This window comes from Haliotis cracherodii, unplaced genomic scaffold (genome assembly GCF_022045235.1).
Source record: "Haliotis cracherodii isolate W230 unplaced genomic scaffold, xgHalCrac1.p SCAF_16, whole genome shotgun sequence".
Taxonomy (NCBI): domain Eukaryota; kingdom Metazoa; phylum Mollusca; class Gastropoda; order Lepetellida; family Haliotidae; genus Haliotis; species Haliotis cracherodii.
Genome location: NW_027266271.1, coordinates 19,172,291 through 19,198,727, shown reverse-complemented (window position 1 = coordinate 19,198,727; position 26,437 = coordinate 19,172,291). Strand labels below are relative to the sequence as shown.

Genomic DNA, 26,437 nt, shown 5'->3' with positions numbered 1-26,437 from the left:
AAGGCGACTAACGGGATCGGGTGGTCAGGCTCGGTGACTTGGTTGATGCATGGCATTGATCCCAATAGCTTGGATCGATGCTCATGATGTCAATCACTGGATTGTCTGGTCCAGACTCGATAATTAACTGCTGATTGCGGCGTTAAACAACAAACAAACAAAACAAAAAATACAATTCAATTCATTTAGTAACATTGCCCAAATTGGGAATCTGCTTTTATTGGATGCTTTCTTCTCAAAGAGGAACCCAAATTTGAAGTTTCATAATAATTTGCAGCTTAAGAACACCGCGTGGGGATTCCGAGTTAGAATATAGGTCCCCAGTAACCTATACTGGTCGTACGATGGCGGTCAGGTGGTCAGGCTTGGTTGATTGTATGTCATCGTATCCCGACAGCGTTAATCGTTGCTTGCAATATCGATCACTGGTTTGTCCAGACGCGATTATTCACAGGCCACCCTCATATAGCTGGAATATTGCTGGGTGCGGCATGAAACAACACACAACAAATGATGAGGAAGTGACGGAAAACATTTCTGATGTTTACAACAGTTATTGTATGGTATAGGAGTGATGTGAACAAGGACCTCGTTGTCTTAACGGACGGTCTTCTTGAATGTGCCGATTGTTCGCTATCAGCGTATCACAAATCAGACTTAACTGCAACACCAATTACAGTAAACTACGGTTATAACGAACTCAAAGGGACTACTAATTTTAGTTCGTTATAACCGTGATTCGGTATAAGCATATATACAGCATAACTACAGCAAACAGTCGGGACTAAAAAGTTAGTTCGTTGTATCCGTCAATTCGTTATAAGCGTTTTTGTTATAACCGTAGTTTACTGTATTTGTCACATTCAGTAATATACCGCCTACGTGGTCTAGTGGATAAACGTCTGCCCAGAGAGCAGATGCCCGATCCCCGGCCCAACATTACCCAAATTATGGAACTTGTTGTTTGCCTGCCTTACGATCGGTAGTAAAGAAATAAAGTAACATCGGAGACTGTGTTTGAGTAGAGAATCCATGTTGAACTGCAGCGTGGTATCTCAATGCAATATATAACCCGCTTGAGTTCAAGCTAGTACAAGCGTGTAATGAACTTATTACTACACTCTTACATACAGAGGCTGAATTCTATTACGTATTAACAACAGTTCCACTTCACAAAATGCTGTATCGGTGTCATGGTTGAATCGAGAAAGCTAACAAGAGGAAACAGAATTGGAATAAACCTATTCCGTCCCAGGCAGCTGTCATCCAAAGTCTGACTGCCAAACATACAAAGAATGTAGATGTTCCCACTGACAAGGCCCCAAATGACATAACCATTAGATGTAAGCATCACTCCATTAATTCTTTGATCAAAGAACTTGGTATAAGTGACACGTCAAATAATGCCATATATAATGCTAGTATTTTCACTGAGGTAACAATCAGCCAAGATCAGTACTGACAACTGGCAAGGGTGTCTTTATGGGATGTTGTTCACAGCTCCAAGGCCCAAGTTCCCTTAAATGTAGGGATGTCGTAATGGGATGTTGTTCACAGAACAAATGACCGAGTTCCTTCAAATGTAAGGATGTCTTTATGGGATGTTGTTTACAGCTCCCACACCTGAGCTCCTTGAAATGTAAAGATGTCTTTATATGATGTTGTTCACAGCTCAAAGGCCCAAGGTCCCTTAAATGTAAGGATGTCGTAATGGGATGTTGTTCACAGCTCAAAGGCCCGAGTTATTTTAAATGTAAGAATGTTTTAATGGGATGTTGTTCACAGAACAAATGACCGAGTTCCTTGAATTGTAAGGATGTCTTTATTGGATGTAGTTCACATAACAAAGAACCGAGTTCCTTGAAATGTAAGGATGTCTTTATGGGATGTTGTTCACAGCTCAAAGGCCCGAGTTCCGTGAAATGTAAGGATGCCTTTATGGAATATTGTTCACAGGTTAAAGCCGAGAGCTCCTTGAAATGTAAGGTTGTCTTTATGGGATGTTGTTCACAGAATAAAGACCCGAGTTCCTTGAAATGTTATGATGTTTTAATGGGATGTTGTTCACAGAGCAAAGACCCGAGTTCCTTGTAATTTAAGGATGTCTTTATGGGATATTGTTTACAGCTCAAAGACCCGAGTCCCTTTAAATGTATGGATGTCTTTATGGGATAATGTTTACAGCTCAAAGACCCGAGTCCCTTTAAATGTAAGGATTCCTTTACGGGATGATGTTCAGAGCTCCAAGACTTAGGTTCCTTGAAATGTGAGGATGTATCTGTGGGATGTTGTTCACGGCTCAAAGGCCCGAGGTTCTTGAAATGTAAGGATGTCTTTATGGGATGTTTTTTGGAGATGTTGTTGAAGCTCAAGGGCCTGAGTTCCTTGATATGTAAATTTCCCATTAAGTGATGTCGATCACAGCTCAAACATCTGACTTCCTTGAAATAGTAGGATGTGATTGTGTGGCGTCGATTACAGATTAAAGACTTGAATACCTTGAAATGTGAGGATATTATTATATGTCACGTCGACCCCAGTTAGCCGAGCTCTAGACAGGGTAACAACAAGTACCAACTTTTGGTATGACGCGGCCGGGGATCGAACCCCGGACCTTCCGCTCTCCGGGCGGACGCTCTACCACTAGACTAAACACGTTGGGAATAAAACTACCAGGGTCTAAGGCGTGGCAAGCGAACGCTTTAACTCCGCGGCAGCCTTTGCTAATAACCGGATGCCCTCGTGTTGCATATATGTCCACTGAACATTATAAGTTGTAACAGGCTAACGAGGGGTACATGAGCTGTTATCTGTCCTGCGGTAGGTTTTATACAACGTGTCGGAGGCGGAGGCGAGTGGTATAAAACATATCAAGGGACGCATAAAACCCCATGTACCCCGAGTAATCCTGCTACAACGAACATTGTAAAAGAATAAAAACTAATTCAAAATTGATAGAGGACAGACGTTCGATTGAGCTGTGGGTAACTTGTGGTGTGTCACGTGACTTTCATTGACTCGGGGAAAAGTATGCGGCTTTTTATTTCGAAGCGGGGTATAAGGGATTTATTCTGTCTCTCAGAACTCCATGTGTAGAGTGTCTTGCTCGAGGCGGGGTATAAGGGATTTATTCTCCCGCTGAGAAATTTATTCCCTCTAAGGCGGGATACATAGTATTTCATCAAAATCACGTGGACCAATCAGATCTCGTCATTCTGACATGGAGGTGTGATAAAGTATTGTTTCAAGATCACGTGGACCAATCAGATCTCATCCTTCTGAGTATGGTAACAAAACTTAAGTTGCTGTTCTATTTTCAAATAGTTGTGATGCGCCTCGTGCAAGTCAGCATCTTTTGGTTTTCCCTACCTTGGAACCTAAGTCTGCTTAGAAAATTTTTTTTGATAACCTTACATACTGGTTGTTACAGTGAGAAAGATCTGAAATGAACAGTATTCCAGTTATATCGCGGCGTGTCAGCTTGATGTGGGAGGAAAACCCGAAGTGATGCAGGTCTTAGACTTCACTATGGTTCACCCATGAACATGGGCCGGATGCTGACAGGGGGATGGGTTCCAGGTTGGAATTGGTCCAAAGCAGCATATGCTGGTCGTAAGAGGCGACCAAATGGATCGTGTGGTCTGACTCGGTGACTTGTTTGATGGCGTGTACTCGTACCCCGACGGCGTGAATCGTTGCTCACAATATCGATCACTGGATTGTCTGGACCAGATTCGATTCTGCAACTACCTCCATGGTCGAGTGGTAGAGCGTCCGTCCGAAGAGCGATAGGTCCGGGGTTCGATCCCCGACTGCGTCATTCCAAAAGACGTTAAAAGATGGTACTTGTTGTTACCCTGTCTGACGCTCGGCATTAAGGACTAAACCAAGGACTGGTCGGCTCGGAGTCAGTATACTACGGTTTGGTTACTCAGCAGGCTATCACAATAAAATCGGCATCAGTCCTGACTAGTACAAGCAGCCACACACACAGACAGCATGAACGTCGCTATATAAATGCAATAATCTGTGACGCGACGTTAAACTACATTTCACCTCAACATTACTGCAACCACTAAGGTATTGTTCATTGTTTCACTCTGATTCTTGTGAACACGACGGTTGTGTAGATTATTACACTTATTGGAAACTAACTCTCTGATTATTGCAACCACAGCGGTATTCTAGACTGCTACATTTCGAGTGTTGCAATCACTACAGTCATGTAGATTGTTGCATCTCTTGGAGAATAACACACTGATTATTGCAACCACAACGGTATTCTAGACTGTTACACTCGTTCTACGCTAACATTTCGAGTGTTGCAATCACTACAGTCATGTAGATTGTTACATCTCTTGGAGAATAACTCACTGATTATTGCAACCACGTCAGTGTAGTGTGGCACACTTGCTATGCACTAACCGTGATTCCGAGTATTGCAACCACTACGGTAATGTGGATTGTAACATCTGTTGGAGACTAAGACTCTGAATATTGCAACCACTAAGGTAGTGCAGATTGTTTAAGTCACTGCACACTACCACTCTGATTATTGCAACCAATACGGTAAAGTAGATCGTTTCATTCCCTGTACACTAACCAGTGTCTTCACTGCAACGCGCTCCGTGGTAGGAAGCATGTCTCCCGTTTTTTCATAAATTAACTTAACAGTTTGATACAACACGCAAGCGTCAGCTTTTAATTACGAAAAGCACGACGTAAAGATCTTAAATTTCTCGCAAACATTTTCGCTAGTTTGTTACTGCAACCAAGAAATGGTTTTTCGATGGTGATGTATTTGATACGGGTATGATCATATTGGGTCTTTAGTCTGCGGTGTTTCGGCGACTGTGTTCAATCTAGTTACGATTTGTATATTGGTAATGTTTTGGTCAAATCCAATTTTCGAGTATGTACTTTCTTTTGCCCGACAGGTCAGATTTGATAGATATTACAAATTAAGGGGGAATATCTGTGGCATATTGTGTCATATCGATTGTGAGAAGGACAATAATACCAAATCTATTTGCATTAACCTACCTATAGTTTAGTATACGTAGTGGACAAGTATTAAGGAATTTTAAGTTTCAGTGACAGTCATTTATGTTAATTATATCGATAATACCTTTACTATCTGTCACTCTTTTGCTATTATTCTGCAGGACTTTAGTAGCAATACAATTTTGAATAACGGCATGGACCATTCGTTCAGACTTTACGGGGCGGTGGGATAGCCTAGTGGATAAAGTGTTCGCTCGTCACGCCGAAGATCCGGGTTCGATTCCCGACATGGGTACACTGTGTGAAGCCCATTACATGTGTCCCTCTTCGTGGTGTTGCTGGAATATTGCTAAAAGTGGCGTAAAACTATACTCACTCATTCAAACGTGTGTAATGTTGTGCATTGGTTCTATGAAGGTAGGGGGCGGTCGGGTAGCCTAGTGATTAAAGCGTTCGCTCGTGACGCCGAAGACCCAGGTTCGATTCCCGACATGGGTACAATGTGTGAAGCCCTTTTGTGGCGTCCCCCGCCGTGATATTGCTGGAATATTGCTAAAAGCGGCGTAAAACAATACTCACTCTATGAAGGTAAGATTAATGTTTCAAATTGCCTTTTCTACATACGCGAATGAATTATTTTGACATACATACGACTTATATTTTGTTGCACTATTGCACCCACAGCCAGAATAATAAAACGTCAAGATTCCTGACCCCCTTAATCCGGAAACCTGTCATTCAGGACCACCATTCCTGGGACGCACTTACATGACGAACGAATATTGCCCGTTCCCCAATAGGCCAACTTATCAAGATATGTATCCGTTGTAGTTGTTTGATTGTTGTCTACCGTCTCACTCAGCAATTTTCCAACTAATGTATATGCCCCCGACCTTTACATAATACAGTCCGGACAAGACAAACCAGTGATTGATATGGTGAGCAACGCCTCAATCCGTCGAAGTATGGTGACGAAGTCACCGATCTTGTCCGATCCATTAAGTCGCCTCGGGAGACATACAAAGGTTCCTGGGGACCTATTGAAACCCGAACATCCACGGCGAAACAATCAACACTCAGCAACAGACGTCATACAATTATTGGAATCACTACGGTAGAACCGGCCGGGGTTCTCGCTGTACGACAGGGCGCTCTTTGCTTGAGTCACTAATCATTCTTGGCAGTTTGTCATAATATACCGGTTTAAAGTCCCCATGCATGGATCTGTTTTAGTTTTGCTTTTAACAGCGTTTGTCAGCTGAATCACCAGAGACAATTACGACCATGTCTCTTTGGGCTTCCGTCCATGTTGTTTAGATTTAGCAAATTCCTTTGGTAGGGGTTTTCGTTTGAAGTTCTTCTCTTACACGAAGGGAAAGCTTATAATCTTACCTCCATGAGCTATTTTGAAATGAATCTGTTTAATTTAATAATCACTTTCTGAGGCGATGTTGGGCAATTACCGTATAGGTTGCTAGAGTTGTTCAACATGTTTAACATCAAAACTGTATTTACTTTTTCTTAGTAATATCGAAAAGGTAGAATTTGTAACAATTTATCAACTTTTAAAAAATCAGTTGCAAAGAATATACGCCTGATGAGTCATTGAACGCACGTGTCCAGCAGTGTTTGGACAGTTTTGTATTATATAAATCTTTATTTTGTAAACCATACGTGCACAAACATCAATATGTGCTGTTTATATGTATTTATAGTTTATGGGGATAACCGGTGTCGTCAGTTAGGTAATAGTGATTAGTTAATGGCGTTTATGATTTCGTTGCATCCTCATCCTAAACTTCGGGCACGGGTGGCCCAGTCGTCTGAGGCGCCGTGATTTGCTGTGCAGAGTTGCGTCCCTTGGCCACGGCAGAAACCTATGATCGTTGGTTCGAATCCCGATTCGCCGAGGTTATGTTTCTAGGTTTGTCAGCACCATACCCGTGCTCGTGGGTTTCACCGAAGTGGTGAACATCTGTGACCTGCATCACTTTGGGCTTTCCTCCAACATTAAGCTGACACGCCACGATATAATGGAATAATGTTAATGCGGCGTTAAACCCAACTCACTCACTCATCCTAAACTTCCAATGCTGCATGTAACAGGTATGGTCAACATCCGCTAGAATACGTCAGTATTGCATAGTTTATTCATAACATAGTTCCAAGTTCGTTTCCAATAACATACAGAAAACGAGTTTATTTGATTGAAATTGCCTTCTAAATTAATCTTCCTTCATACATCAGATACTACACGGCTGGGCAAAAGAAAGTACACCCATGTTTTATGGTGGCTAAAAATGGAACAAACAAGGAAAGGATATTGGATGGTCATGTATTTTATACGGGTATTGTAGTTGTGTTTTGGACCTTAAGTTTGCAGTGTTTCGGCGACTGTTTTCAGCCTTGTAACGTTTGATAACCTTTGTGATACTTTGTTCAAATCCATTTTTCGAGTTTATACTTACTTTTTACCCGGCAGTTTAGGTAAGGATCATGTTGTTTATGAAATCAAGCCCTGAAAAGGCCTGTCTCAAGGGGAAATGGGTTTTCGTTTGTTTTACGAATTTTTCAGCTCATATAACTGAGTATAAATCATCCAACTTTCAATATTTCTTCATGAAACTTTTCATGCACATGAGGAATGCACTGTATTGATACATTTTTCTATTCGGGATTATTTTAAGATTGCGTTTCCAAGGCAACAAGTCGGATATATTATAAATAAGGAGGATGGGGGTCGTTTCCAGGGGATAACCAAAATATATTTTATATTTCTTCATGAAACATGGTATAAACATGAGGCATAAACTGAACTGTCGCCATTTCCGATTTGGGGATTTTGAAATTTTCAGTTGTTATGTTTCCAAGGCAACAAGTTGGATGTAGGTTGAAATGACAGTAGTGTGTAACACTTGTGTAACTTTTATTTCTTTGTGAAAGGATGTATGCACATCGGGAAAGGTTATTTTTATTTTTAGATTGTTCGTTTATAAGGCTGTTTCAGGTTTGACTAAGGTTCAAATGAGGGTTTCATTTTGCGCAACATAACTCATAAACCATTTAATATTTTTTATAACATCAGATATTATATATCACAAAACTCTGTTGGATTTCCGGGTTAAAATAGGCCCCCGGTAACCTGAGCATGGTTTAACAGTCAACTAAACGGATCAGCGTGTCAAACATGGTGACTTGGTTTGATGTTTGATGTTTGATGTAGGGTGTTTATGATATAGTGTACAGCAAAGTATATGCCATCAAATACAGGATATGTTCTTTTGTAATAAAACTTAAATTTTGAGTTTTGAAAATGTTATATGTAAGCTCCATCTACTGAAATAAAACGTCACTGATTGACTTTGGAAGGCGATATGGCTGAAATACTGCCGATGTGACGTTAAATCTGAACTCACTCACTCACTCACTCACTTTGGAAGGTATGGAAACCATGGAATGGAATTACTCATATGGTTAAGTCGTGTTAATGTCATTTGTACACACAACCTTTTGTGTTAACGTTTCGGGGTATAATCACCGGTAACGAGATATATGACTACCTTTTGCGATTATATGCACATAATTATTTTAAGAGGGCGAGGGATATCGATTATATTAAAAAAAATAATTTAATATCACTCCCTTCATCTTATCTTATTGTATTAACTCAGATAATACTTAATCTTGCTTTTTCCTGCTTTGCGAAAGCGTACATTTGAGAGCGATGGGGAGCCGAGTGGTTAAAGCGTTTGCTCGTCCCACTGGGTTCGATTCCCAACATGGGTGCATTGTGTGAACACCATTCCAACTGTCCCCCGTTGTGATGTTGTTGAGAAAGTGTGAAGAACCATGTTTACTACCTTATAAAAAAGATTGAAGTGAAGACGCTGACAGCGGAAAGCTGTTTTAAAGTCAGTTAATAGAGTTATTTCACCGGCATTGCTATCTGTTTGCTAACCGGTTTTATTTTCCTAGCAACAATAATCAACGTCAAGATTGCATTACCGCGGAAGCACACCTACCCATGCATGTATAGGTTCGTTAACGAAGAATCCAATTTCTGGCTGTCCGACTTAGAAGAATTTTGCCATAAAATGTTATCAAATTAAAACTGGCTCCATTCTCAATGCGAGGAATGCCGAAATCGAATTGAAGGCTAATTACACGATCCCTTTGAAATAACTTAATTTGACCAAATTTATTTTTGTGACGCCATATCTGAAAATATTACATTTTAATCTGGATGGCATCGTAAATGTCCGCGAAATATGCTTAGCCGAGTGAAATATTCATCCATTCGCTTTAAATGCGCTTAAATATAGCCGGATAATTTTTTTATGACCCTTTACTTTTTCAATAATCTCTTTAAGTAGAAGTGCATAACCACGAGAAAGTACTTAATGTCCTGAAACTTCATAATAAAGCTCTGAGATATTTCAAAGACATTTTTTCCGACCAAGACCGCCCATGAGAACGACGAAAAAAGTCTTCAAAGCCTCAGCTGCGATAGACTTGGATTACGTCAAATTTTAACGTCGTAACGTCGTTTTAAGGTGGTACGTTGTTGCAACGTATGATTGCGAATTTATCTCCCTTTCAAACACACGATTAGAGTTCATGGTTAATGTTGAAAAACGAGCCTTGTGGAGGGTAAACGGGGATAAAAATTAAAATTTTATAGTCTTCAATCTGAGAAGGTTTCGCCTCCCTAGCAGCGTTTTCGCCGTATTGCTTAATTGGATGTTCTGACGCTAAGAGCTCCGATTAGAATCATTGCTTGTCGCTGCTCGACGTGCTCATAAACAGTTAACAGTAAAGGGGTTAAGAACGAAGGATATTTGCACGCACTTGAAACTAATTGATTTATTGTTTTATAGCATTGGTTAGACTCACGGGGGGCGCATAAACCTGTTATTGCGGAGATAGGGTTGGTGTAAAAAGATTCGTTACTCTTTCGATTTTGAAACTACGTATAGTTATAAGGAAATGCCGTTATACGTTAAAATGTGTGTGAACGGAAATGCTTGAAGATCATACGAATGCCTTTAAGTTGTTTGGATTATGTTTACTAGATTTGTGTTTTGTCAATTAAACCCTACTTGCCTGGGTGCATTTGGATCTGGTTACTTAATGTGGGGATGAGGTTGTCCCATATATATTTTATGAACACGTTTTGGTTCGCGAACACCCGTTGTAACGTGTTGTAAGTTTTGAAGCTTCCATCTTGTTTGGCTATGAGTGAGTGAGTGAGGTTTTACGCCGCTTTTAGCAATATTCCAGCAATATCACGGCTTCACACATTGTACCCATGTCGGGAATCGGACCCGGGTCTTCGGCGTGACGAGCAAACGTTTTAACCACAAGGCTACCCGACCGACCCTGTTTGACTTTGAAAGAATGGACTTTTTCTAAAAGGCTGTCTCACAATCTCTGAACCATATCGTTGTTCCTTTCGACCAGCCCTTAATGAAGCAAGTCTAGATTGTCCACATGTTTTGAATCTTACTTGGACTTCTTTTCAATTTAAATGTTGATGCTTGTTTCCATCAAAATTATATACTTTTAGAGGCTAAGCGTTAGTCTAGTGTTTTAGGTGAAACGTCAATATTACAGCCTGTTGAGAAACATGTTCCTTATGTTTATGTAACGAATATCGTGGCGCTTTTACACTGTACTAAATAACATCACTACCAAACGATTTACAGCGGAACCTCATTTATCCGGATGTTACCGTTCCCAGTAAAATCGTATGAACCAAAAAGCGTCCGGATTAACGAAATGTCTCTCAAATAAATTGTTGACGTTTAAAAAAAGAGTTTTCCGAAATTCCCGGCTAACAGGATCCACAAACTGTATATGCTGATGAAAGAGAATACACCTTATCTATTCTCTTCTTGAAGACCGCCTTTGTGGTTTAGTGGATAGAGTGCTGGTCGGGAGAGCGGAAAGTCGGTGCTTCGATCCCCGGCCGCGTCATACGAAAACGCGATAAAACATGGTACTTGTTGTTACCCTGCCTGGCGCTCGGCATTAAGGGAATAAAACAGGGGCTGGTCTCCTCGGAGTTAGAACACTGTGTCTGAGTGGGATATGCAATGTAAAACTGGCATTAGTACAGGGAAAACACGCGCACACACACACAGACACGCACACACGCATGCACATTCCGATATAAGTGCAATAATAGTGAACATGAAGTCAAACCCCATGTCACCACACCTCACCACTTTAAATACAAGGAACAGAATTAAATAAATTAACTACATGTTGTTCATTAATCGTTTTCTTCAAAGACAACTGTTGCACCACATTTGGTTTCTTCAATCAAATACAGTAATAACCTATGTAATGTTCGTTTAATCTGTTCTTGACCAAACCTCATTTTGAAAACATTCGCAAAAACGTCATGGCCTATCTTACACCCTCGTGTTCCATCGTGTTTTGCACCAGTCGAGATATAAATCGATTGAAAGAGTATCGCGCGAACGCGACGCCTATTTTGCAGCACTGTGATAACACCGTCTCTACCCTCTGCCAATCTCAAGTCGACAGTCTCCAACTCGGAAGCCGTATACGTTTGGAGAAGTTGAAAGATTATTCTCTGGTTTCCGCCGCCGTTAGCTAATAACATACGTATATTTACTTGTCAAATTCATCTCTTGAAGCGATAATGATTAATGGAGATTCTTCGTCCTTAATTTCAAAGTTAGCCTTCAAACGCTTATCTGTATTTCAAGGCTTGCCACGGGACGGACTTTCTCCTCTGCCGATTCCACGGTTCGTGTTCGGCGCATACGAGCAAGTATAATGTCTCTAATAATACCAAGCGGAAACTCAGAGTGGTTTGAACTTAGGCGATACCGTGCTGCGAAGCGACTAGACTGGACTTTTTCTTGTATTATGCTGCTGGTTTGATTACCAACCCCTCCAAACGCACCAGGGGCCCGGGTTTTATGGTTTTGAGACGGCAGCTTTGATTGGCTAACCAGTTGGGGGTCAAGTGTTCCCATACGCGAGCTTTCACAACAAAGATTGCCTAAAAGCTTACCAGCTACCCGATACGTGTTGATGCACTGGTGTGAAATTGTACTTATTATCATTATTTGACTTATCTTTGCTATATTGAGATGTTCGGCTTCTCTGTCATTGGTGGCTGGTGTCTGATGTTCTTGAACACGTGGCTTCGTTGGTGTAGTCATATTGGTGTACCGTCTTCTAGTGACCAACTGTTGGGTAATTATGTTATTTCATGTTGTTTGTTTGTTTTGGTTGTTTACGTGGTGTGTCTTCAAAGAGTCCACTCCTTTTGGTGCGTTATCGTTGGAGCGTTGCCTTCATTTCCTTTTTAGTGCTCGCCCCTCATTCAAAATGTTTGTAAAAGAGATTTGTGCTCTGAGATAACACACTACTGCCTAGTAAAATTGATATTCATTTGGTAAACAAAGCTCACTATATACTAACCAACTGTTTCGAATTCTTCATATAGCAATAAGGATTGGTAACACTTCGTATTAAAGTTTGACTCACGAAGTCTTTTCAAACGGTTTTATAAGGTCGCGGTCGCTTTTCCTTCCCATTATATTGATAGATGTTGGATGTTTTTGGAACATAGTATTGATAACAATAATATGTTTATAACACATAACGACTATTGCGTTATTGTTTCAAGTTTATACAATTATGACATAAACATATTGTTTTCGGTGTATAGCTAGGTTACTGGTATATTTAACCGCGCTAAATTTCAATTTGGAACCCAACGCTAACGAACAGCGCCAATTGCAAACTCTCTCTTGTTCCTTAAAGTTACAATACACTCTCTTAGTTGAATTCTGTTGTTATCTGCTCAAAATGCATTGTCGCTCATACTTCGAATTTTATAGCTACCGCAAATCTGCAATTTATAAGCTATAATTGTACATAAAACTATTTTAAAATACCTACTGACCTGACAATGAGCATGAAAGAGTACATTTCTATAACTATTAGCTTCCGCGGTGATGCGACCGTCAAACGGCTGTTTCAGTCCGATCAGTGTAGCTGTAGTGATTTAGTGAATCGAGTACGATCCAAATTCGTGGCAGTATTAATTTAACAACCTAAACCGAATCATCCATAACAAAATAAAAGTACGTTAGTAATTATTTAACAACTTTCCTACACATCAAGTAAGTAGAGAATATCTCCATAACAAAACGTACCATGAAGTTTTATTCTTTACTCACAAACTGGAATGCTAATCAAACAGTTAGATTATCACCAGACATTCAGATTTGCATTGTTGTAGGTAAAAATAACCAAATCTCAACATAATCTTCACGTGTCAAGAAGCAATATCAGACACCATGGCCAGTTTCAGGATAGATATGAGTAGTTTATACTTTATATTATACAGATAACGTCGTCAGTGACAGATATCGATATAAGACGATATGATAAACCGAACCCACTGAGACGATTTATGGTTCTATGTATTTATACCTCGACACTTGTACAATACAATCTGACATTATTGTACTCTACTTTACAGAATGAGTCTGGGACACAATTCAATGCTGAATTATTAGTGAAGATCTGAGGTTAGTTTACTCTCTTCAACAGGATAAGATTTCGCTAACACAATGCCCACTTGCACAAAACGATCTTAGCGCTAAGATGATCGTAACTCCCATACTTGAACATAGGTTTACGATAGTCTTGGCGCTAAGATCGCTTTGTGCAAGTGGGCATTGTGTTAGCGAAATCTTATCCTGCTGAAGAGAGTAAACTAACCTTTGATTTTCAGTGATCAGTTCGTATGATTATCGTCACCTTTGCCTTTTACGACTTTGACACCCCATGGGGATTCCGGGTTCGAATTGGTCCCAAGCAAACTTTGTTGGTCGTAAGGTGCGACTAAGTGGATTGGGTGGTCCGGTTGGTGACTTGGATGCTTACATGGCGTTGTACCCCGACGGCGTGGATCGTTGCTCATTATATCAATCACTGGAATATCGGGGGCTGACTCGATTAATAACATGCCTCTGTCATACAGATGGAATATTGTGTTAAACAACAAATTACAAACGTCATCAGAAGACGTAAATCCCCCGGCCCCACAAATTTGAAAGAACAAATAATCTGTTACAAAAAGTCCAACTTGATGAGAGAATTTCTGTTTAATCTGTCTGTCCGTATACAAGAGTAGTTATTGAGTTATCAAAACAATACAATGGAATTGGGATTCCGTATTTCTATGCCAGGTACACACCAATATGAACAGAGTCAATGTGAAGCTGGTTGCCGTGGAAACAGAAAAAATATAAATTCTAAACATCCTTCAAATAGCAAAAGGCACCAGTTTCATGAAAAAATACATATTAGTTATAGTGATGAGGTGCGGACAAACACATCACTATGAACAGTCAAATTCTGAAAAAAGCAAATGGTACCACTTCAGCCCCTGATTAATACATGTAACAAGTTTGAATGAACAGTTTTGAATAGGTTTTGTTTAAAGTTTGGCTCCGGAAACGACACCTGCCTCCGTTTCAGAGTCTAACTTGTTACCATGGAAACAGGAAAAAATATTTTGAAAAATTCCTTAAGAATAAAAAGAACCACTTCAACCCTGGTTAATACATGTACCATGTTTCGATGATGATATTTCACGGTTTTCAAGTTGTTCTCCGGAAACGAAATATGGATTATTACAATTGTTTGTTGAGTCAAAGTTCTAAATCTAGTACCAGTTGTTGTTTGTTCTTAAGTTGCCACTGATTATGACAGTTTCTAATTTAGTTATAGTTGCTATCATTGTTACTTTCGTTCATGCTGATTCTTCTGACTACTATTCTTGGGAAGGTGTCTTCAGAGAAGCAGCCTGTTGTCGCTGTAGCAGTCTCTGTATATCTACCTACATCAACACATTGATCTGCTCGATCTCTGCTGTTGTCCGCTCCGACCATGTGTATATCGTCAGCTGATAATAGTTGAACTGTTTACCCGAGGCTAAATAACAAACAACGTTATTGGTAGCGTTGAAACACAGCGGATCGCATACGTGTTACATTATTATCGGGAATATACAAACAAAATTGTTATGAAACAGTAACGAACGATAAAATAGGTTTTAAAAATTCGTTTGATACTCCGGAACACATATCAAAGATTGCCATAGACGCTGAATAGATACTAACTTGGGACACGTGACCCTTGTCTATTTACAATGTCAACACGAAATATGATGAATCGGACAAAATATTTCGAATGATTTATTACGAAAAAATTACAACGAAACTCCGAGACACGATGCCCTGAAAATGTGATTTTTTTAATATTTCTACAAATATTTGGTTATTATTTTCCTATTTTCGATTCATTTTTCACCCCACTCTTCAAGACAATGATAAATTACAGCTGACGTCACTCGGTTTGCTTAAAGCTCCTATCGGGACAACATGTTCGTTAGAGTGGGATATTGAAGTTGTTTAACACGGACTCGACCCTCAATGTCAACAGAATCTCTGTGTATTTTTGTGGTCTGATTGGCAAGAAGAAACCAGAGCAATATGATATGTGGTCAGTGCCAGGAGTACTCACAACCATTAATCATTCTCTCTGCATTGTTTAGGTACCATGTGCTCAATTAGGTTGTTCTGCGTTTCATATTATTTCGCCGTATTTGTCTTAGGTGACTACCAATGATTTGCTAAGCCTATCCTGTCCATAATCTTCACAATCTAAACAGACGGTTCAATGAAATTGACAACCCCGCTAGCCAGACCCCTTTGCTCCTATCAATTGCGATTTAGCTACGCAGGCCTAAGCGTTTTGTTTCCATCCCTTCTGCGAGTGGAGCTCGAGTGGGATCCCATTTCGGACCACATTTACTGAGGATTAGGAGCCAATATCTTTTCTGGTTCATTTACTAGACGAGGAACAAGAGACTTAAGCCATTTCCCCAGAGAAATCCACAACTATCAAGTCGATTCTTTAGGTTTAATATTGACTTGACACCTAACACCACAGTTCACACGAGTCTATGGCGATAGTGACACGACGCATTAAACATCAAACATCTATTTGATATAAACTACATTTTAGTGTTTCCTAATTTGTAAAAATACTATTTATCCCTCCTAAGATGTTCATAAGATAGGAAATTCAGCGTAAGAAATACGCGAACTGAGAAATGTTTACATGTAGTATCAACTTTAGGATTTGATTTTGAGTAAGGAATTAAAATAGTTTGATATCACTTTTAAAGGGAAAAAGGTATAATGCTTTTTTAGAGATTCAGTGGTCCACTGTCGTGAATTGAAAATTAACTAGCGAGTATTTAGAGAGAAAACGAAAAATGTGGATTAAGTTATCGGATTCGCATTCATGATAAACTCCAACAATTATTGAATTATTGTCATTATATACGTGGATAAAGCACGATTGCGAGTGCGGCGTCAAACAACAAACAAACAAACAGCATGCTTATTCATGAAAGCATTAACAATGCTTAATTGTTCGCGATATACACAGGTTATGCAGTTTTGAAAAATGTGCTTAATTTGGATGTAAAATCGAATTTTCTGGAAGAAAATACGTGCACCATCAAGTTGTCCAATTTTCCTGTACGTGAACTAGTCACGTGACACCCACTTTTTTTCTAAAGTTATTTTTAAGCAAGGTTTGTTTGTTTGTTGTTTAACGCCGTAATATTCTAGTTATATTACGGTGGTCTGTCAATAATCGAGTTTGGACCATACAATCCAGTGATTGACATCATGAGCATCGATCTACACAATTGGGATACGATGACGTGCATCAACTAAGCCAGTGAGCCGTTACCATCCGACCCGTTAGGCGCTTCTTACGACAAGCATGGGTTGCTGAAGACTAATTCTCACCAACATCTTCTCGGGAGATTAAAGTCTGGAAGTGAGTGAGCGCCCCTTCTGCCGCTTTCAAATGCATGTTAGTTTTATCACAAACCAGCTTTATGTTGAAGGGCGTCCAATAGGGACGGCAACGAGTACTATATCCACTGCATCATGGGCGCGGAAGTTTGATGCTGGGAACACAAGTATAACAATCGGAACGGTCTGGGATTCGAACCTACAAAGAGCGATCCTTGCAGCTAGCTCAGACACAACGAGATGGGTGAAACTGCAACGGCTATACACGGAATCAAACACTGTCTATCCTGATCACTCGAACCACACATCTTTATTTCTCCATCGAAATGAAACTTGTACATTAAGAAATGTACATTTCATAAGAAACCTGTTCAGTAGACTACGGTTAAAACGAACACGCTTATAACGAACTGACGGATATAACAAACTTACTTTTTGGTCCCGACTATTGCTGTAGTTATGTTGTATATATGCTTATAACGAACTACGGATATAACGAACTAAAGTTAGTAGTCCCTTTGAGTTCGTTATAACCGTAGTTACTGTAACACATTTTGATGTATATAAATAACCAACTGTACAACAAAAATCCCGAAACTCGATTAGCGCGTGGCATTTTGTTAGTTAACATTGCGGGAAAAAAAGCGTCTAAAGATTATTAGCATCATCATGATTATCTTTTACAGATTTAGATACAAATGCAGCAACGGGAATTTGGGTGATACTGATAAATTCAGGATTGTTAGGCTCATCATCAGCTCAGGGCCCTTGCCCCCCTCTACACGCAGCCCAGACAGCGGATGGGACTTCTCCCAGGAAGCGCTGCCTAGTTAAACCCACCCAGAACTTTTCGGAGAATGTGAAGACTCCCCAACACTGCAGCCTTCTGCATTACACAGACTGTCAGAAGGGTTGTATTCCTGGTAGCAAACACGGGTACACTCCCAATGTCAGTCAACAGATTGGGGGGTACCAAACTTAAGGCACCGAGAACAATGGGGAGTCGGACAGCTTCGTACTTTGGATGCAAGCGTGACATTTCGAAAGCGAGGTCCGCACATTTGCCACGTACTTCGTGAATCTTGTCAATCACTTTGGTGTTATTTCATTGGATAAATTACATTTCATATTTACATTGTGATGCAAAATCACACATTATCGATTTCGAGATAGAAGTGACTGACCCTGAGCAGCAAACAGAAAGCCTTCTGTATCACTTTTCAGTCCAGCCGACTTTATTCAAGCGAAGGACTCTGCAAGGTTGCTGGTCCTCTCAGCATACTGCACAAAAACTCGATACAGTGGTCGTCCAGAAAGCCTCTCCTTACAAAACTGAATCTGGGCCTATTTGATTTGGCACTCGGTTGACACTTGACAGTACAGAGCCATCAACAACATCAACACTGATACTGAGATTATGTCCCACATCCTTGGCTCATTTACGAAAACTGTGGAATGCCTTGTTTGCATCATGAGTCTTGACATGCTTCACAAGAGAATCATCAGACAAATAATTGTGTGCAAAAGTGCACAAAAAAATCTGTTTTGTGGTTAGTTAAACCACGCCCTCCCGATTTGATGACAAATATAAGTAGTTAAGGGACGAGAGGACGAGATCTTTCATCATCATCATCATCATCATCATCATCATCATCATCAGTAGTAGTAATAATAGTAGAGTAGTAGCAACAGTAGTTTTATCATAAGTATTGTTTATTTTATTTTATTTATTTATTAATTATTTTTTATACTATATTGTGTTAAATTATCCATGATAATACATATCCTGTGTTCATGAGTAGTGGTAGTAGTAGTAGTAGTAGTAGTAGTAGTAGTAGTAGTAGTAGTAGTAGTAGTAGTAGTAGTAGTAGTAGTAACAACAGTTTTATTATAAGTATTATTTATTTATTTTATTATTATTATTATTATTATTATTAATGCTATATTGCGTTAAGTTAGCCATAATAATACTTATCCTGTGTTCAGGAACATGGTGCCCTTTCATCATATAGCTACAAGCATGTAGGACTTCGTTATTTTCGTGCATTATCTACTCGAACATATTAAGTATGATTTCTAGAACATTCGGCTCAGCAATCAATGTTCCTGGATGCCGGAATGGGTATGGGAGACGCCCATTGAAACAATGTAGTCGATGCATATGATTGAATCAAGACTTAACAGTTCACACCTAAACAAAAGAAAACGCGCCGAAACCGAGAATCCAATAATTCAGCACCGCTGACTCACATGGGGAGACGTTTTTCACAACATTTTGATTTCAGATGAAATTCACCAGAAATTGTATTTTTTCTTTCGTGCGAATCAACTCTCATGGTCCCTAAAATAGACGTATGTGATGACACATTTTGCGCTTTTGTTCCCAACTTCGAAATTTTGTTTCAAATTGCAGTTCGGCCGCAGAATTCGACAACTGTGTATTTCTAGAGATGCGATGCGAACAGTGTTTAAAGCGAATTAGTTCGGTGTGACGGAAGAGAAAGTAATTTTATTTGATTTCGCTGCCATGACGCGTTTTAAAAAGGAAAATTGGGGATTTTTGAATAATTACGAGCGAGAACAAAACAGCTGGCATAGTTAGAAAAACGTGATGAATTACTAGAGATAAAAAATAGCGGTTCGAATCTCGGAACAGAATAGACCGTTAATTGCGACGAAGGAAACGAAACGCGAGAAGCGTATAACTAAATTTTATCCGGAGTAATTGTTCAATCGTCGTTTGACGCTGAATTGGTATTACATTAAACTCAACCCTAACGGACCGTCCCTTTAACGAACGCACATGCGTAGTATATACCTCAAAATTACGGTGTATTCGTTCGTAAGCCTGGATCATTAAATGTACGTTGCGAAAGGGGTATTTAAACCGGGGGTGCTCCCCAGTTGGTGGGGTAGTCAGGCAAGGGGCACCACTTAACAACCAACTACTGCCCATGCCAGTATTTTTTTATGAAAGACGAATAGCTTTTGAACGGCAAGGCTTGACGCGCTGTCTTTGCACAGGTACAAATGATAGGGGGTAGTGTCGAAGGCAGCGCCCCCTCTCGGCAGCCGAGAAAGTCATCTTGGACTATTGTGTTCGAAGTCTCGGCCGTACTGCAACAAACCGTCGACTCTCTGTTTAGTTTGAAATTTACACCTTCTAAATCCTTAATCTGTGGAAGTCCTTTGATTGCGGGTGAATAGGGCCCCTCCCATATTATATGCATGTAAGATTTATCAGGCGTAGGTCATAGGGTTATGATCCCCTATCAAACTGCGAAAAAAACGGAGCTCTGTACGGCGAGGAGTGTACAAGGCTAAATGGGGCTGAGCGACAGAGGCTTAAAACGCAGGCTGAATAAAAGCACCCGAGGCGGCGATTGTGAATAGCGCTTTCGAGAACACCTTTATCCTTACTGGCAGGTGTGAGGTTTACACCGACGCTGTGAATACACCTTTTTCAAACTACTCGCTGAATATTTTAATGTGAATATTTTGAAAATTGTTGCAAATTTGAACTCGTTTTTTTACAAGGGGTATCGCCGACGAAATCAGCCGTTTTGCACGGATTTCATTTACACATTCATAATCCGTCAGTGAGACATGATTCATGATAACGGGTCCTGTGAATTATAATTAAAATCATCCGTTTTTGTAACCATAGTAAAATTTGTAATCTAACTTTTGCAAAAGCTTTTAAATTGATGCAAGAAATCAATTATTAATTTCATCTAACAAAGGAAAACTAGCACATGTTTTTCAGATTTTTTTATAACGTATACTGTCGCACTTCGATGAACGAATTTGGGTTCCAAGTGTATCTTTACTACACTGACTTCATATTGAATTTTATTCAATGGAGACAGAGGCACTTGTTAATATGAGTATGAAGTTGATGCATTGACTAGTAAACACAAAAAAGGACGGGTGTAATAGATCAAGTGGAAATACGTGAAAAAATATCACAATGACGACATAACCTTCACCAATTAGACTGGCGGCTATATATAATGATATAACCTTTTACAACAATTCTTCTATCAAAGTTGGCTTACGAATAAATTCACCCGAATATGATGTTACCTAAATTTTTTTTTAAATTGAGGCTCACTAAATATGCATGTCCTTCCTGTATATCTGATATTAACAAGAATAATCTGAAATGTGATCGTGTCAATTTCATTAGGATATCCCAGTGCTGTTTCACGTGTCAATCGTGTATGTATATGTCTCGTGAGTGCAGAAAGTTGTGTAAACAATAAGCAGATATTGACAACGATGTATTATTCAATAATGGATTACATTACACATGCTTATTACCCAAACCAGTGTAGTAAGAATATAACATAAACTGATTGTCAACGAATCACCAATCGCCACTATTAGATTTCGTGTTGTCAATTTCAGTATCGCAGTGATCCCAATAAGATTGAAACATACAACAATCTCATTGGGGACGTGTTCATCGAGTAACATGTACAGCGATCCTAATAAATAACTCTCTCGGGACCTTGGTGAATATTCAGTTTCGAGGTCCCAGTAACAATTTCTAAATCTGATGGGAAGATGTTGATTTCGCAAACGCGTGGGGCACGGGATTTATGACTAAATTGGATCTTCGTAGCACGTGCCTAGAAATCAATGATATTTTATATCGAACTAATATGATTTACCATAAACAAATAACACCCTCACAGGAGGTTCTGTGCACACTCGTACATCATTCAGTCATTTCTATTATTGGGATTCTGTACTGCGAGGGAAAATGCACTTGCTTTCCGTCCTTCGATAGTGATGTTTATTGCAGTGTTTAGGACCAGAGACCTTTGTGGACTTGTATCTCTTGACAATGAGAACAAAGCTGACACAATACTTGTGTGGCTCACCATGACACCAACAGGTTTTGAAATAACATTAATTGTTGATTCGACCATCAACAGATGATTCCCAATATTTATTAATTATTAACTTATATATATGAAATAGTACGCAACAATAATAATGAATACCTAGCATGTGATTGAAATACGATATTCCAAACACCATTTGTGCCCATTAATGAAAATAATGCTCAGGTATTATCCTTTTATGATGGAAATTCATAAATCCTTTTTTAAACTCTTGAATTCGATTTCAAATTGAAATGAACTAAATATGTCTATCCCGAACCCACAATAAAATGTTACGACTAAAACAGAATATTTGATAAAGTATATTTCAGCATTAAAAAATAACAAACCACAGAGACCAAACACAACGCTCTAGTGTTAAATGTCTGTTCTTTGTAACCAAAATATATAATACAACTCACCACGATAATAAGATACAAACATGACCGACGAAAAGCTTAATTTCACAGAAACCTTGGCGTCCACGCTATATTCATGATGTTCGTGACAAGAGAATATGTCAAGACTGGGATATATAGCTGTCACTCAGGTATTTTCGGTATGTCTCTTCTTTGTTTTCAACGATAAAAGTTGACTTTTTGACAGGGAGTAAGAACAGTGTCACATATCACCGCTACCGTGACTCCCTAATGTGAATCGAGGCAAACATATTTATTGCCAGTGTGTTTACCCAATACCGTCATCTAAAAGGAATTCAAGAATTATATACTAGTATGTTATATTTTTTGTATATTACTTCAATTTATATTTTGGAGCAGCTTTTGTGATAATGTATGTCACGAATAACGGCTTTGGAGAACGGAATTTGAAATTGACAAACAAAAACGAAACATAAGTAAAATAAAGCAATAACATATAATTTTTAAAAATATAAACATCTATGTCAGCTTGTTTTATATGACATTTTTAAAAGAAAAGTCTTGATGTGTTAAAATATTCCATTATATATCATATGTTTTCTATCTGAAAATAACACAAATGTACGAGCTTTTGCGAAAAACAGATCTGGCACATATTATTATTTTTTGTCATTTTAACTTATATGATAGTCATACAAACACGCATATTCAAACGGATGAATGTTTATATCAAATTTTCTTTCCTAGACATCGCGCTTCAGACACAAGCAAGTCACAAGTAGCCTTGCTTTGCTTGAGTGGGCCGTGAATATCAAACTGTTTTTCCATCTTAGTCGTCCACTGTCGTTTCCCTCTAAATATGATTCAATTGAATATACAACAGGCCTCGTGCTAAGCGGAGATAGAAAACCGTTGAATGTGTCTTCACGCTTCGTGTGAAGTTAGAGTAAGGTCTTAAAACGTTTATTATTCGAACGATCCAGTCGTTTTCACGTTACCGCTGAGCAACACAGAGAGCGTTTGATAGTTGACAGGATTATTTTGTAGTCTGTATTCTATGAATCTGGTTTATTCGTTAAATCTGTCTCCCGATGTCTGTGATAGTGTGGGGTACATTCATAGCGCGCCCGCTTTTGAAACTGTGGGAATTGTTCAAACTAACAGCCAAAAATAAACTCAAAGTTTATTTTCAAATAGGAATTTTTTTTATTTCCAACTTAACATTGTTTTACATGGTTTTCATATCGCGCATTTTGTATACATCGATGCAAATAAATATTGACATATTTACTGAAATGTCTCATTGTAATGAAACATGGATATTATAGAGCCAAGCGCTTCGTATGATAAATCACAACACAGATGCATATATTTCAATATCAATATTACTTCCTAATGAATTAAATCTATACACGATAAAAGGTTCAAAATCATTTCTCGGCTTCAACAACCCTATTAAAAACAAAATATTATTTAAAGGTATACTGTTTTTCAATACAGCAAGGTCATTTAAATATGTTTATCAATATACACATTATTTTAATAATTTTAAAATTGCTTTTTGAATTAGTTGTATGCGATGCTAACTTGTCACACTCACCTGAAGACACCTGGTCGCTTACTAAACGGTTGTGTGGCCGTGTGACGCGACATACGTGACTGATTCACAAGGGTATGTTGATGCGAATGAATTGTCTTCTCTATAACACTGTCCTGCACAGATATACCATAAATCCCGTATCCCCATATATGAATGACACAACGCGAGAAGATTGTATCTAGATATACAACAAAATATCAAAATGAAACCATTTATATCAATATAAAAAGAGATTTATATCGATTCTACTAGGACTAGTTATCCATCAAAACATTCATTCATGCATACCAATATTCATTTTAAGTTCAGTTCCAAATACGAAAATCATATTTCTATATTAAATTAATTCAATGCTTACCATGGTGATACAAAATATTGACACTAAAACTTAAAACGTTACGTTAATCCATGCACTTTTTTAACAAAACACATGTTAATTGGTGCATGTATTGCACAAGGAATGAGAGATACAAGTTTCTAATTTAAGAAAAAAAATTCCCATTTACGTGGAAAAGATTAAAATTACCAAACTTCGTTCCGACAAGAAAAATTCTGTTACCAATCATGAAGCGTTATCAGTAAACACGGTTATCAAATGAATTAACCACAGGCGGTCGGTGATCCCATCGTCGGCAAATACACATCCTATCGTGCTTCTCTCAGATCTAAAACACCTAATTTACCAAATACTCTGTCGAAGGCATCCAGAAATGATTCTTTAAACAGTAGAACCGAGATCTTTTTCTTTGGCATTCATATCAAAGAAACAATCTTTGCTTGCTGTTCCCAGTATGCATGGTGTGCGCTGGAACGGGTACTTCTTTGAGTATTCCTTCCACAACATGAACGGCGACCGTTAAGAGAAATTCCACACTTCTCCTTGTCGACATGGTGTCGGCAAAATCGTGACTTTGAAATTTGGCAGATACCCCTCAGGATGGTACATCCTGCGAAAGGATCGTGTCCCAAATATTTCGCTTCTTCATCGTGTTTCTCAAAAAGTTAAAAGTATCCTTTATCCACAGGTCACTGAGAAGGTTACCGGGATTCGTTAGATGACGTCATACGGAACACCGCGATCCATGTTATAAGGTGACCCTTGATGAAGTGTATATCAAGCGGACTAGCTTTCACTGTTCCCCCGAAGCGAGTCTGACCGAAACTAAAGGCATCGCCGAATAACACAGCCAGGTAATAAGAATGCCTTTTCCTTCTAGTTTAAAGCGTAATACATTCTCTGAGTAATTACTGTCCCTTGTGTGACAACGGGCAATTTATTATATTAATTCATCATATATGCCTGCTTAAAGACAGATAGTAATAGATGGGGCCTTGGAAGACCTCCATTCTTCTCTGACATAAACAAAGCGTCTTTACTGGCCTAAACAATTAGACAGCATTACGGTTATTTAAACCTCCCCCTATTATTTGTCGATTTGGGAAATCGTACACTTCTGAGAAGGAACGTCCCGCAAGGCCAGTCAGGACTGTTTATCATTGCCTTCGTTTTAAGCCAGCTGGTTTTAAAGTAGCCATTGCTCGTAAAGGTCGTGTCAATTATTTTGGCAATTTGGTAACTGGTCGCGGGTGATACATGTGGCTTGGAGTATCGTCATAATTTACGATGGCTAGCCAAGACAGTAATGATTCCCATAACACAAGCGATTTGCCCATTTCGACACACGAGAACGACATAAATTTCGGCATAGCCCTCGGTGTGTTTTATGCCCGTGTGTATAACGCCTCTCTCTGCACAGGCATTTAGTAGGACGCATGATGAATTATCAGTCTCGGGCCATATTATAGAATTGTATAGGTTTAACTCAGTCATTTTACTCGTTGGCTACAACCGTTCGAACACCTAGATGAGCGTGGGCTATCATTTCGTTCCGACATACTCCGTCAAAACCTGCGTACTTTTTTTCTCGATGCCTGTTGCGTTTGCGAAAAGAGGTTACCCACAGGTCGCTCAACAATTGAATATCCGTCAAGACTTCTTGGATTCAGGTCAGACGAGGATATATTGTGCTTTAAAAGAATTTTGGCATCTGATGTCGGTGCAGGAGGGGTTATAATGTGTTCCAGTGAAAGCCAGGCGAGATCACGTATTAAGTCACTGCCTGGCGCGTCGCTTCTGTTGGATACTTGCGATGCAACGCATGTGAAGAACTTGTTACAAGAAAAAATGGCTGTTAAACTAGCTTCTATTATATTTGCCTGTTCCTGGAGTCGTCATATTCAGGTAGGCAAATGTATATATATTAATTTAATTCGTGTATCAACCGGCACTCACATGGGAGTGTTTCTTTAACTTGTTTGAAAATTTAATTATTGACTTAAAAAAAACAAATATTTACTAAATCTCATTTTTATGCATAGTTTTCGTACAAATTCATGTTCATAGGATAAGTGCAGACATAAGAACCGGAAATGAATAAATTATGTAATGAAAACCAAATGTAACCAAATGATAAATACCATGTAACTATATATCAACAACGTGGTTGAAAGGTTATTTACACTTTTCATTATTTAATTTTGTCCCACGAGCAGTTATATTTCTGTGTAATCGTTTCTAATTATGCAAATGTATTCGTGATATGCAACGCATCCATATCTTGTCATCACAGAAGGGTCTTGAAAAGGTCATGACAACTAAAATAATATCAG

General features: G+C 39.0%; 1 protein-coding gene across 3 annotated transcripts in view; it reads left to right on the top strand.

Annotated features, from left to right (window-relative positions):
- The window catches only part of LOC139463914 (homeobox protein Hox-A3a-like), a 120,277-nt gene that overhangs the window by 47,456 nt on the left and 46,384 nt on the right, over window positions 1–26,437 (top strand). For 2 of the 3 annotated variants that reach the window (XM_071245336.1, XM_071245335.1), the window contains exon 2: window positions 24,793–24,958. The gene's annotated coding sequence lies outside the window, so the exon portion shown is untranslated. Of the gene's footprint in view, window positions 1–12,202; window positions 12,238–24,792; window positions 24,959–26,437 lie in introns of those variants that run through there. The other variant, XM_071245337.1, reaches the window with a different exon arrangement.